The sequence below is a fragment of the Pezoporus occidentalis genome, unplaced genomic scaffold (genome assembly GCF_034315485.1).
Source record: "Pezoporus occidentalis ecotype Australia unplaced genomic scaffold, CSIRO_AGI_Poc_V1 ctg160, whole genome shotgun sequence".
In the NCBI taxonomy this organism is placed as follows: domain Eukaryota; kingdom Metazoa; phylum Chordata; class Aves; order Psittaciformes; family Psittacidae; genus Pezoporus; species Pezoporus occidentalis.
In genome coordinates, this window is record NW_026913426.1 from 2,810,829 (window position 1) to 2,826,430 (window position 15,602).

The window sequence follows — 15,602 nt, forward strand, 5'->3', positions numbered from 1 at the left end:
GCCCTTACAGAGAGCCACAGCCCAGCAGAACCTGGTAATTCTCCAGCACTTTACTGGAAACCTGTGATGAACACAATGCAAAACAGATGCCCCCTCCTGTCCTCCCACCTCACTACCAGTGTTTTCTTATAAATGACTCAGATAACTTTTTAGTTAAATAGGCTTGAGTTTCAAATAAAGATGATGATGTTCACAGGTTTTCTTTAAGCGTGTATCTATTCACATCAACATAGATGAGACCTTCAAGTCATTCAATAGACCAGTCACGAAGCAGAGAAAGCACAAAGGCAATCAAATTAAGACCCACTGGATCTTAAAACTTCCCTTGCAATTCTGACTATCCATTTAGCTTTTTGCTTTGTGCATTTTTAAGACCGTGACAAGGAGAAAAGGTACAAAATATTCTCCACAGATGGCTTAGAAAAACTGTAAATGGAACCCCAGAAGGAAGCTTTTATGTCTGGGCTACTCTGATAAATCAGACTACTGTCAGTCCCAGGTAATGTAAATCACGTAGCGCAGTTTTGATGTGACAAACACATTGATCCTTGATGATAGTTGTTTTGCATCATTTATTTGAAACACACATCAAGCCAGGCTTGCAGGAAAATTCTCTTACCCAGAGATAAACTTCTCAATTGACTTGAGCCAAGTTCTGTTGCAAAATACAAATCCTGAAATTTTCTTCCAGATTGGTTTTTAATTAACACCTTCCTCAGAGCTAATTTGCAGTCTTTAAAATAAGCCAGTGAGACACTTTGATCTCTCTTCTTCTACACCATTATTCTTGGTTGACAGGGAAGGCTTCCTCTGGTCTTGCTGTGGTACATGTTACACACTAGCCAGGTTATATCTTTCCCTCATTATCTGTGGTGTAACACAGCATCTCACCTTTTTGCATACAGTGTATAATTTGCTCCAAATAGCAGCTACTCTGACTACATTGCAGTCCTATTCAAGTGACATGACTGCGTTGTTCAAGTGAGTTCAGTCCTGCATCATTCTGACATATCTGTTAACAAGAACTTGGAGCGTTTATTCGTGTAATCATGCATTTATTGTTATGCTCCAGTCTTTTTCAGGGCTCACACTTAGTCCTGAGGTACTCCCACTGATCAAAAAGCCAACATGGCAATCTAACTAAAAGCAACCAGCTTTGCAGGCCCTTTCTTAGTGGAATGAATATAGTAATTGTCTGCCTCTGGACCATGAGAAGAAGCCATGCAAAAACCTATCTTGGAACAGACCTCTGAAGGCCCAGGAATTGCTTTGTAGGACTTCATGTGCAACATGGCATACAGTTAGAGGAAATGGTTCTGTGTTTCCAGTATAACTCAACAGACTGTAATGAACAGTAGAAACCAAGTCCTGAGATCAGCCCTATCCTTCTGCACAGCTTGAGGTAGTGACTGCTTTAAGTTGAAACTTACTGCCTTCTCAGTGAACTAGACTGGAGTTAGAGCTTGCTCACATTATTCAAAGGCTACAAACAGACCTTGAGCCTTTCAGAAATACACCAGATTATCCAAAGATTATCCAAAATCAAAACTTCACAATCTATTCAAAACAGCACCTTTATCTGGCAGTTTGATTTTTGCTTTTATTCTTTGGGGTACCATACACCTGCTATTTTGTATAAATGGAAAAATATCTTTCAGATAAACCAAACTAAGGAAAAATATTTCCAATATTTTTTCTTTGCTTAATATAGATACGATATGTTGAAAGTACAGGTAAGTAGCCTAAAATCTTGATTCTGTTCTTTGGGACACAAGATAGCAAAACAATTGACATTTTCTACTGATTATACACCAGGTTCTCCACAGAGAGAAAAATAAGAGTAATGAGACGGAAAACTGAACTGTTTCTCTAGTGCTGCTGTTGTCTGAATGTTGATCAATAAAGCAATAAATAAGATGCCAAGTTAGGCATATCTTAGCTGTGGATTTTGGATATAATTCTCTAGAGCACTTTTAGGGAGAGAAAGAGGTTGATTTCTATTGAATCTGTGTTCAGGTTTAAGCTTTAGAAACAAAATACAAATCTTCAGTTAACACTGAAGGAATCCCTTCCTTCCACTTCAAGAGAATAGAAACGTCTTTCTGCTACAATGTTCAGAAATCTAAATTTCTTTAAGAGCTATATTGAAGTCCTTCAGATTTTTCTGTCAATGACCCTGGACAAGATGTGTGTAAAAAAGGCAAGGCATCAACAATTACAAATTATATACCTCAAAATGAACTGAGCTGGACTCTTAAATATAGTGAATAAGATAGGTACATAGCCCTAAGATGTCTACCAAGGACGTCTTCCATCCTTGCAGGTTTTCAAGACTTCAGTAGGCAAAATCATGGTTGACCTGGTAGTCCTGATTTGAGTAGGAGGTTGGATCAGAGACCTTCAGAGCTCCCTTACAACCAACACTACCAGATTCTGTACATGTTTCAAAATAAAAGAAAACAAATATTTCTTTCTCTCATTATTTTCTTATTCTCTTTCATCTGTATGGTTAAAAAAAATAAGAAAAAAGCACATCTTTTTCCAGAAGGAACATTATTGAAAGCAATCAAGTGAGGAGGAATGGACAGCCAGAAGACTGCAGTAGAAAACAATAATAAAAATTAAAAATAAAAAAGTGCATATGTTTCCAATCAAAACCAAACAAAAAAGCTGAAAATGAGAAAGGCATTAAAGATGCTATAATAAATATGCCAAAAATTACATAATGGAAGCAAAAGTAAGGCCAGTCTGTGCTATATGAAGAGAACAGCACAGCCTCTGCAGAAATACAGCTCTGCATTGGAGCGGAAAACAAACTGTGACAATCTGAGAGCCAATTAATTAATTAGAAATAAAATTAAAGAAAGATTTTTTAGGAATCAGAGCAACGGCTTCAGCTCTTTTGCCTGAGCTGATTTATTAATGACTGCTATTTGTCTGTATTGTTAAAACATGGATGCCCTTTAACCATACCGTGAGATCATCTGAACCTCTTCAATGATTTTACAACATTAGTCTTTAAGCCTAATATTACTTCAGAGAACAAACCTTGCCAAATGTTTTCATTTCCTTTCTGAAACATGACCTCTAAACGGGTAGTTGCTCTCCAAGCTACATCCACATCTCTGTAAACAGCCGATTTTGTAAGAGAAGTCATAGACATTACACTATGGGTTTTTTCTCTCCTGGAAGCAGAAGAGGTGGTATATGACCTGAAGTATCTGAGTTTTCCCAAGGAAAACCTGCAATGACCAGCCTGATTTATTTAACTTTAGAAGAAGAATTACAGAGCCACACCACAATTCATTCAAAACCATGTTGTCTGAATTGGCTCATTTTCCCCAGGGGAGGGAACTTCAGGTGACAAAGCAAAAGGAGCTCACCTGTTTTAAGTGGAAGCTGGCTGCCCCTCAGTTTAAGAAATGCCATTGGTCACTGACGACAACTCCTGAAGGCTGCAGTTACTGGTGTGCTTTATTTCTCATTCTTGATGATATTTGTGACCTTTGCAAAAATAGCTTTCAGTGTGTAAGCTCTAACCCAACTTTCTGCGTTTTACATACATCTCGCATGGACTGTCTTCAAGAGACACATCAGTCACAATCTGAGCAAGGCAGGGCAGCAGTTCTCAGGCTCAATATCCGACCATCGACAGCTTTCCTGATGTTCAGTAGAAGTATTGCTCCTCCTAGCACAATATGCGGTTAAAGACCATTTTAGGCTGCTGCCAGAACACAAACATGCTACAAGTCAGCTAGTTTCTATGGAAACCACACTCGGTAAGACAGACACCATAGGTCACTGCTTCAACAAAAGATAAACAAACCAGGAATAGCTAATGTGTGAAACCTCAAATTATTTTCCCCTCTAAACGAGAGCGCTGTTTGCCCTCAGTGATAACTGTGGTTAAGAAGCAGCACATGCAGAAAGTGTAGACTCAACACATCAATAGTTTTTATTAATTGGGGAAACACATTTTTGGCATTTATAGAAATGCTTCATTTTGTAAGGTGATGAGCAAACGCACCATTCGCTCAAAGGTCCCAAGTCTGATTCCTTAAAAACAGTGAAATATTCCAAATTACCAGTTATCTCTAAAGCTGATATCTTCATTTGAAGACTGTCCGTATTTATCCATCACAGTTTAGGCTCTATCCATTTTAATGCGTCACAAGGAAGATGTGACAATTAGGGGCATCAAAAATAAAAGCTTAGAAGACACTTGGATGGCCAAGTCTCTTTGGAGCATGTGTACATTTCAGCTTTTAAAAAGAGATAAAGTGCTGAAATCATTGCATTGCTCTGTTTAGTCATACCAATTCAAAATAAAAACCAAAACAAACCCCACCAAATATTTCTACCTCCTGATCTGAAACAACTAGAAAATTAAATCCAAACTAAAACTGATAACAACAGCAGTTTCTTTGCAGTCTATCCTCACCAGCAAATACTCCTGTATATTAATATGTACCCCAGTAAAAGAGAAACATGCCAATAAATGGGCCCAATAACTGAAAATGGGCCCAAAAGGGTTACTAAAGGCAATACCTAAGATTATGTGCACATTCAAATAGTCACGCTTTTCTACTATTTCTGAAGTTTTATAAATAACATACGAGCTAGCTGGTGTAGCATAAAACCTAATTATAAACAAGTTATAATTAAGAACTGTCTCTAAATTATATAACATAGTATCAATAAGTGTATTCATTATGTAAATGGTTATTTTATTGCTCATTTAAAACAGATAATGAAAATGCAGATAGTAGGTGGACAGCATGCTAAATAAGGGCACAGATGAAGGAAACATATCTTGGCAGAGATGTAGGTGTGAAAGAACAAGAGAAACACTTAGTTGTCGCTTCAGTAACAGGCACGAATATCGCTCATGAGCTAGTCTCATGCATCATATCTAAGTCTGAAGGTTTCAGTCATCAGAGACATGCACCATATTTCCTTTGAGTTTTAGGAGCCTTTCTCCTTTCCCTCTCAAGAGGGCATGGCAAGAATGAGGAAGGCATAGCCACATCCAAACTCCTGCTATTTTCTCTACCAGAATCTCAGTCCAAAATAAATCCAAGAACTCCTTCTATATGTGAAGCTGACCAGCGCTAAGGTTTGAGACAGATACCCAAGAAGCTTAAAACACAATTTTCAACTACTTGAGCTCTTAAGGAGGCAGCCAGAGACTAAAGAACTCAAGTTTTCTGTGGACCAAATCAGGGGAACACTTACAGGCACATTCTACCCAAGTAAATTTCTGAACTCTGTGAGATGAAATAATAACAATTCATCACCCCAGACCATAGCTGATTTACCTGATTCACTCTGGGTGAACTATATTTGTAATTATTTCAAACAAGACAGCACATATCATTATTAAGGCTATTTACAGGTCCTAAATGCAGAGCTCAGCTGGAGCAGTTAACAAACACCATTCTAGTTCAGATAAATCCCCATCAAAAGCAGTAACTACACTGTGGCACCTACTGAGAGTCCTACAAAAAGCTTTTAGCCAATTCCCAGCTCACTCCCTTTCTTCAGCTTTTCTCCAAGATGCTTTTTTCCTCCTAAGAGGTTCAGCATGTCCTTTGCTTCCTTTTACCTTAGACATTTCCTGTTTAATGTCTTAATCATTTAGCCAGATTAATACATCATAATTAATCCCATTAAAGCACTGGTATATGCCCACTGCTATATTACCCGCCTCATGATTTAAAGCTTGCTACTTGCTCGGCATATTTGCTTCTGTAGTAAAGAGAAAAAACCCTTACCATATCTTTCAGTTCACCATCCTCCTACCTGCTACCTCCACACCCCCTTATATACTAAGCAATTGTTTGAAAAGAGCCTCACCAGGGGAAATCCCAGTTTAAGCAACAGGTGGGGAATGTTCATTCCTTCATTAATTCAGCTGCCTTAGAGCTGGTTTGGCACATCCTCCTATTGTAATCACTAACAGTTAATTAAGCTAGAACCCCAGAAACTGCACAGCTTTCTTGGTGTTCACAGTAAAAACCTAACCAAAACACCACCACCCCCAAGGCACCACTATCAACAACAACAAAATATCTTAGTCTAAATATTTAGACTAAAATTACGTGTTTCTGCATTGATTTTCAGAATAATTTGAGGAATTTCCAGGCCTCCTTCTTTTAAGCTGTGCTGGGAATTGCTAATAACGCTTGCACAGCTTTATTTCCCTCATTAAAACCTTTGGACTGAATGTCCACCTTGAAATTTAGAAAAACTTAGATTTCGTTAGTGAATCATTTGTTTCAATAAATAAAAGCTTTAGATGGGGAAAGACACATGCCCAGCTTGCCAGCATTTAAGCAATGCGGAGCTATTCCCTCATTTATGTCCTGCTTTCACAAACACTTCACTATGCACTTGAATATGCAGTATGAGTAGTCCCATTACCTTAAATGGGATTGATTCCAGCATATAAAACTGGGCCAGAATGTAAGGCTGTGCTGCAGTTGGATATTAAGTAGTCTTATTTACTTTAATGAATAAGACGTACATATCCTTAGGGTTTTTTTTCCTCTTTCTATACAGGAATGAGGTTATTCTCTTCAGGCAACACATTTGCAAGACTGCAAAGCTTGATCTTATTTTCGAGGCAATTTTTTCTTCAGTAGAGTTTTTATGCTCAGACTTGGAATTTTACATAAAGCCAACTCAATTTTGTCATTTTGAGATGCTAATGTGTTTTTGTTTAAATGACTGCCACTTTCTGCTCCAAGTCTGGATGGGAGCAAGTTAATCCTCTTGATCCTTTCACCTCTCTAACCCAGGACCAAGGCACTTCAAAGATGCCTTCCTAAGAAATACCAGAATAAGCACACCAGCACTACAGAGGCAGCGTAGAAATCAAAGGTATTATTTTTCTGGAGCACTGTGACTCAGCATCACAAATGATGCTCTAATACATTCATCGGGGCTTTAGCCTGTTCAGTCACACAGCAGAGGAGAAGCCAGGATGCTAACTCTGTCTCTGCCCTAGCAAGTGGCCTTATTAGTGGTCAGGTCAATTGGCTCCATCGCACATGGATGGAGCAAGCCCAGTCCTGGAAGTGCTATAGTTGCTGCATGGCATCCATCAAGTCTGTGCTACATAAAGAAGGTAATTAATCTTTTGTTGAAAGCTATTTAGTTTCACTGCCTTGGTGCATACAAAATATGATGTCTATTCACAAAAATTTGAGCTATCGTTCCCAAGGCAGAATAGGGAATCTATTATGAAATGAATAAAATTATTGAGTGTCCTTTATAAGCGTGAGCTGCTGTTGCAGTGCTATGGTTTGCTCAAAGGATACTCAATAAATACTTAAGAATATGGCTTCTGAACTCTAATTAGCCATGCAGAGCAGGCTAAATCTCTGGGACCACATTTGTCCAGTGGTTAAAATTCCATTATAATTGGCCTTTTATTTACACGAATGCAAACTGTTTTCATCAAGCCTTCACCTCCACCATAACACTGAAAAATGACCCATTCATTAGCAATTACTAAGCATTGGTACATGGTCATTTCACAGGTACTTGTGCTGCATAAGTCAGGCCAAAAGGATTAGAGCCATTCACCAAAACAAGGGGAAAAAAGTGCAGTGACCTGCATCACACATTATACATGGCATGAGAAATCCCAGTGGCACCCAGACGCTGGAAGCATGAATTTGTTCTTCAGGTCCTCATGGTAATAGCCGAGTTGGGTATTCCATGCACAGAGAGAAAGCAGATTCCCCCAAAGTCAGGCTGACATCAAGGTACAGTAACTGAATATCACCATGCAGTATAATCCCACGAGGGGGAATTTGCACTGAATTTCTAACACTTTAATGCATGTGTGAATTTAAAGGGGAGGTGATGGAAAAGCAAGAGTAACGTGGTTCTAGAATTCCAAGGGTAGAAATAAACCCACGTGAGGGTCTGGAGGTGACATTTCAGGCAACAAAAGAAAATTTAGCCCCCAGTTATTACGCTTAAGGTGCCAGTTTCAAGACTGCGGAGTCAGGTTATTTTATACCTCCATATAAAACAACTGTCATACAAAGTACAAGCAGCATTATGTTATCTCTAACCCCCATCATCTAAAGTCATACTAACAGCCTAAAGTGGGCTGCGAATAGGGAGGGAAGAACTTAATATATCACAGAACCAAAGTGAGATTTTGATCAGTGAATATAAAAAACATCTCCACAATCGTACAGCACAGAAACATTGCAAACAAAACTTTGACTGGTCTAATTGTTTTTTTTTTTACATCATTTGCCATGCTGACTTTATTTAATGTGAACTGGGAAATCCTCCCAACTCACACAGAAGGACATTTCCTGATTTATCAGGTGAATTCTAAACTGATGATGTTTCAGGGAAGAACCAGAAATCCAAAAATTCAACAAGCTCACAGAATGAACAGGCTAAATATTCAGCCCCCTTCAGTCACTTGAAGCTTCAAGTGATTACTTCAAGCAGCATCATCTGAAGATTTGGTCCTGTATTTATCCAGAAAGTTCAGATTTATTTTAATTTCTGTTTCTGTGGAATCAATCCTGAGGCACTTTCATTTTCTTGTCAGTTGTTCAAGATGCAACATAATTACTTGTTTGATAGTTATTTGAGAAGCAAAGTCTAGAGCCTAAATCATAGTGATGTTATCTAGCAAAATACAGCTAGTTTCTCTTCCCACACTCCTTCCTCCGTTACTTTTTACTCCGGATTCTTTTCTCCTTACATTTCACATGAACGACTTTGGTGTGACTGTCAGCAAGAAAGTTATCAATTAACTAAGGAAACTCCTCCCTTCTTTGCAGCTCTTACCATTAGTGAGAAGAAAAGGAGGAAAACAAAGAAATCTTAACTGATTTATATGGGCATTTCTCCATATGGTCAAGATCCAGCCAGAAGAAAATACAGCGGAATCAGTCATGGCATTCACTCTTCAGTAAAATTACACTATTTACAGAACCCACATGAGGCCTCCATTGCTCTCAATTTTAAATGAAGTTGCAGAAACATTATTAAACGCAATGATTTAAGTGGTTAAAATTGGTACTTGCCAGGCAGAATCCATTTCTATCCCACTCTTGACACCCCCCTTGGAACAAGTAGGGATGCTGGCTCTGGAAAGACCTTAGGAGCTGCCAAGGGCATTTGCTGGGGTTAATTTTGTGCCTAGGCATTCAGATCAGATTTTTCTATAGGGCTGGTAAAGAAAGAATGAAAAGGAGAAGTGAAGGAATTTCCCCAGAGACTTTTCCACCTTCTGCAATGATAAATTGTTGCTTTTACTTTTAGCACTAAATGGTTACCTATGACTGTGCTTAAGGAGACCTGCAGGAAGGCAGGTCACAAAAGACAAGGAAGAGCAGGGTGTCTTCTTACTGCTACATTAAGTGACGATGCTTTTTAAAGAGCGAAGGCAGAGGGAGGAGGATAGCTCAGTGAAGGAAGGATGGGAACTCCACATCGTGCTGTGAAAAGAGTGAGGGAACACTTTAGAGTGGGAATTTCACGAGAATTGCAGGGATCCAAGCATCACATGCAAACACAGACTAGACTGTACAATGCTGGGATTTCACATCAGTTGTATGTGCTTCAGTGGAGAAACTGGGCCCTAAATTGATAGTATCCCAAAACAACATATGAACAAAAAATATCTTAACAATGGTTAAATTTCATATTTCCACAGATATACTTGAGTAAAAAGCTGGAAGATGGGAATCCACACTGGGGATAAGGGATTCTGTGTAACCTTGGCCATGCCCAACTTTTCACATTCTCAGAACTTTAAAAAATGTCCCTTTATTTCTCTTCAGGTGGCTGTCTATCCTAGCCTCACCAGTTACTAGTAAGGTTCTAAAAATTGTTCACCTCTTGAGGCTAACTGTACAGAACATTGCAGGTGTACTTCAATAATTCATTACACTTAATCAGCCTAGTAGTAGCACAATTAGCAAGGTAATACACACATAAACAAAAAGGTAATCAACATTAAATATTTAGAACAAATATCAAGACAAATTCCAATAGGTCCTAGGCTTTAACGCACTAAACACATTTATATTGGGATTACTAAGAAAACCTCCGAATCCGTTAAGCAAGTGGAAGATGAGAAAGCCCCCGTGCCAAACTAACTCAAGTTTACCCAACTTGCAGTCTATTGTAGAATTATGGCCTAAATATCTTTGTAAAAATATTGTTTCCTAAAAATAATTCAAACTGAAGATGCGATTATAATTGGGTGGATTCAAATTCTGCTACCACCTATCTGACTTTCTTCAGCATGCTCAATTTGGTTTCAGTGCATAGAGATGCTCTGCGGTGCAAGCGCAACACATCCAGAGCACGTCAGCCTCAAAAGACATCCGTGTGCAACTTCCCTCTGCCTTATTTTATGTGGGATTTCTGAATTGCAAATATACTTGTTAGTTTGAGCAGGAATCTGCACAGTGGAGTGTGCATATCTGTTTCTACAGACTTTTAATATTACAGCAAGTTCTGGTAGCACACTGAAAAAAAACCCAAGCTTTAGAGATTTTATGAAGTGAAGGCTGCCTGGTATCTACAGACCTAGTGTCACTAGTGGAGCAATATTAATTAATGCTGTCTTGAAAGTCAATTTAGTTACCTCCGTACTGAGAATTTGCTTAAATATTTGTAGTGTTAGCAACTCTTATGCCAAAACCAAACACCGAAAGCACCTTCTCAACATATAATTTAGGAACTCAAGAACAGTTCCTTGCTCAGCTCTTTCCTGGGCTGGATATATTATTTGATTTTTTATTAAATAATAAATTTTCTCTTTTATAGTTCTGAATCTATAAAACGAGACGAAACTCCCTTCACAAGTCACAACACTGATAGAAGACTACATTATCACATTCACCCCATTAGCTGTAAACAAGTGAGAGAACTATTTTCTAGGACATAAGGATTCTCGTGTCTTTTTATAGATACTGCAGAGGTTTTTCAGTTTTGTTTTCCTCGTGTTCATTTTGAGCTGCTTCAATACCAGAAAGCTGTTTCCATAGATCCATTATTTAGCTCATTCACATAATAAATGTTAACAGTCCTTTTTCACCCTGCTTGGTTATCTTGGTATTTTTGCATAAGGTACTTCTAACGCCTGGTAAATTCAAAGGAAGGAGGACTGGATTGTACTGTTTTGAGTTTTACAAGCACTGATGGTAAACTGCATTCTGGCATTACAGTTTTGCAAGACTAGCTATGTCATGCCCGGTTTAACATCAGACAGATATGTGTTATTAAATGAGCCCCTAAATGTAATAGAATTATAGTAGGGAAATGTAGTAGTAAAGTAAATTATCTCTATATGGTCACATAATGTGGAAGTGGGCTTTCTCCACTTTGCAGTACCTTCAGACAGTTTATCTCTGGAATTTCAAAGAGGACTTAGTAAATGATGCTGCACACTTTGCAACCAAATGCATTTTAATTGTTTTAATTATTTTTAACTAATTAACATGGGGAGAGTAACACAGTTTACTTAGCAAAAACTAGTCAACAATTTCTGCTAATTCATTTTACATATATTTTTTCTATTGGAAACAGCAGTGGGCTACACCTAATTACCTTTGGACAGACAAAAAACTGAAGAAATCGAGTAAAATCAATCTTAAACTAAACACCAGTAAACCACATTTATGGCTGAACAATCTTCTCAAGTCAAACTTTCATAATGAAATAGGCACTTCTTACCAGTACTTAAAAAAAATATATGACTATAATCTAGAAGATGATGCAATATCACAGCTATTTCAGGGATGGCTTTAAGGCCTTTGGGGAGGAGCATGGTATTGTGTCACAGCCAGACTTATTTCTGCTCAGGGAAAGTTCAGAAATTACAGCTATGCCTCCAAACACAGCCCACTGACTTGATTACTAAAAATATACTGTTAAACTTCAGAACAATAAAAATAGGACATTAAACTCTATTTTCTCCTTTCTTCCCAGATTGGATCTAACATCTATTGAGAAATGTAATATATCCTCTACATAATATCTCTGATTTCTTCTTACTTAAGAAAGTGCAGAGTAAAGACAACTCAACAACCTCAAACATTCACCTAGCTGACAACATGTCTAGGGGAAAATCAACAATGGCTTAAAACAGTTACATTAACACACAGCCTTAAACGTCGCCTGAACTTTAAAATTTTCTCTAAAGAAAAACCTTAATCTCTACAGAGAAAAACCAGTGAAAGTCTTTATTTTTAAAAAGACGAACACTTGGGAAGCAGTGACATTTTAGTGAGATATGTTCCATCGAATGATGCTTTTGTATTGCTTAAGTATTTAGAAAAACAACAGGCTTTATCTTCTCTAGCCTTACTACCTCAGAAGAACTTGCTATCAAAAAGCACGTTACTAAATGTTGTTTATGGTTCTCCTTTTTCCTAGACTGCAATACCAGCAGCCTCCTTTCTTTCAAAAAGTAAAAAGCAAAACCCTGCCCAAAGAATATATAACTAATACTCTGGATAAGCAGTGACAGCATTACTTAACTCATCCCATAAGTTCAAAAGAAGAAAAAGGCTTATAAAAGCATTTATAGTGCTTCCTCAATTGGAGATTGCTTCTTTAGTAAATGTAGTAAAACGAAAAGTACTTTTCTTCTATAAGTCTGTATCAGGCAAAAATCAGTTTATGACACAAAACATTTTGAGGAGGAAAGGCCATCACAAAACACTAAATCACAATTTTCCCCTCTAAATTAAACAGTTACTATATTTATCGCACACACTTATCACCTGTAATAAGTGGTGAGGACTGAAAAACCGAGTCAGTTAATACTGCAGATAGTCTTTGGAAAAGAAATGCAGTCACATAAAAATACTAATGTGTATTTCTGTAGATATGTTTAGGTCAACACAGGTCTTTACGTTTATATGTAACCAAAGCCAGGCCACCATAATATGTAGCAGAAGAGCAGGAAGAATATGATCTTCAGTTTATCTTTTACCTACTGCTCAGAGAAAACGAACAGTCTTACTGCTTGCCAGAATGTTAACAATTGCAGTGTATCACTGCCTTGCTAATGGCTAGTGAATTTTTTAGGTGGTTAGGCTATGAACTATGGTAGCATAGTTTTGTTGTAAATCCAAAATGTTAATCCTGGCTCCAACATGGGCTTGGCACATGGATAAAGTTAAGACATTTTATTCTCTACCCATTTTTATTTGTATAATTCTAATGCTTACACTAGGTCAGTTCTTCCTTGCCTCCTGCTGCATACCATCCTGCCTGTTTTCCCATTCCCCCTGGAAGAAGTAGAATGAATTGCATTTAACCCAAAAAGAAACATCTTTGAGCATATGTCAGCTACTTTTTTTTCAAAGCTGATCTACTCTTCATTTTTTTTCTATTCTTTATCTCATCTCCACTACAACAGATTGTCACTTAATCAGGATGACTTTTGTTTGAATTTAGCAATTCCCTAAATGGGGTACAGTTACTAGCTGAGACTAGATCTACACAAATACCAAGGTATTTGAACTGTTCTGTCATTTACATCTTCAGTCCCTCATGTCTTGCTATGATATTCCAACTTCAGTTTGAAGGTACAAGTCATACTAAATCCCACTCCTACAGCTTACACATACATCCTTCCAATCTCACTAAGCACACCATCATTTTAGGCTTTAATTCCTTATTAGTAGTCCAGAATCTTCTAATTTAGTGCAAAGCAATTCATGCGATTGTTCCCTTTGTTCACTTAGTTTTCTTTGTATTCATTTTTTATTATTCTATTATTATTTTCAGATATTACCTATTACCTATACAGTCTTTATTGCATCACCAATAACACCCACATGACAACATCTACTTCTCTTTGAAAGATTATAAAATATAATCCTTATTTTTTCAATTCCCTCTCCTTTAACACAGGTCTCTATTCTGACCTTGTTGCAAAACATGATTTTTTGGCATTTGATAAGACTAAAATCAAGTGAGAGGCTAACAAAATATTGCAGGATTAAATCCCCAATGGAAGTACTGGCTCTCGTTGCTGAATTACTCTTCAATGGAGCCTCATCAGCAGATCAGGCCAGCAAGACATTTGAAGAGATGCTGGTATTTCCTACTTTAACAAGACATAGCCAAGTCCTCCAAGGTGCACAACTCATGTTCAGCCTAGAGAATTTGAGCATAGAGCCTAGACAATGTACCTCTGGCCACCTTGATGTACGAGGACAGTGAGGATTATAGGCTTTTTTTTTCCAGGTAACTCAGTGAGCATGGTTCTGCTTCTAGCCTAATTATGTTCATATAAACTATAATCAGGTTTTCCTGTTTACCAATTAGCCTGGAGGATTTGCTGAACACATTTTGATGCTCAGCCACCAGGTACTTGCAGAAAATGCAAATTAGAACAATGAATTTATTTGTAATACAAAGGAATCCAAATAAAGAACGAATACTTCGCTATTTATTCATGCGGTTAACATCAACTAGACAAAGTAATTCTTGTAAAAATCAATAGAGTCTTATTTCCTGGCAGTGACATGGATAAAAAGAAACCAAACCAACCCAAACTACGAAGTATGTTTATAAATAATCTCTTTTTTGATCTTTTAAATTCAGAAAACTCATTTCAATTGTTTTATTTGATACTTCTTGTTGCAAATTTTATTAGTGCTATGAATAGTTACTGAAGTATTTTTTTAACTGGTTCTGTTGCTTGTTATCTATATGTAAAGAACACGAGTATAATGAAAAATCAACATCTTTGATTTTAACTAGTAGAGACATGACAATAATTCACACACGAATGTTAAGGAAAAGAGAATACTTTATATGTAGTTCTACTTCTTAAAATTACTGCACAGAATTATCATGGGCAGTCAACACTGCCCATCTTCTTTTTCCTTAGTTAATGGGAAAGAAGATACAAAGATATCTGATACTGTACCTGGTTTATGAATGATTTGGTTTATTGCATCACATTTAAGGAATAATCATGATTTTGTAGTATACAGCAATTGACAGCTGGTGAGTTTGATCAAATATTGAAGATGAAGCATTTAATCAATCCTGATAGCCACTTATGGGAGGCACACTGAAGCTCAGGCATTTAATCAATCCTGATAGCCATTTATGGCAAGCACTACATACCACAAAGCAATAAAGATTACGGCTATTATACAAAAACTATACCACAAAAAAGAGAAAAGGAAATAATGTCTCCCACTATCTCAGAAGATGGGCCTTGTTAATGTTCTTTGGAGTCTGTAAAGAGATGTAGTACTGTAGCACTGAGAATGAAAGTCTGTCCTTGACATCAGTACAGCTGATGCAGGTAATGATGATGGGAATCATCTCCACAATAGCCAATTTAGTCACTTTGTAAGTAAAACAATGCAGAGAGGTAGGAGCTACCAGCAGAAAGATGAGAGAGGATGGAAAGTTACCTCCCTTCAAAGAACTAACAAGATCCTTAGAGATCCTGTAGCCAGCAGAGCCATCCATCCAGGTGTTCCTGCATCTCTGTCTGACCACTCAGTCAGCAACTGCATTCCCAAGGGGCCTGACTCTTCACTGTCTTCCAGCCTGGCAGAGATTTACATCTGACA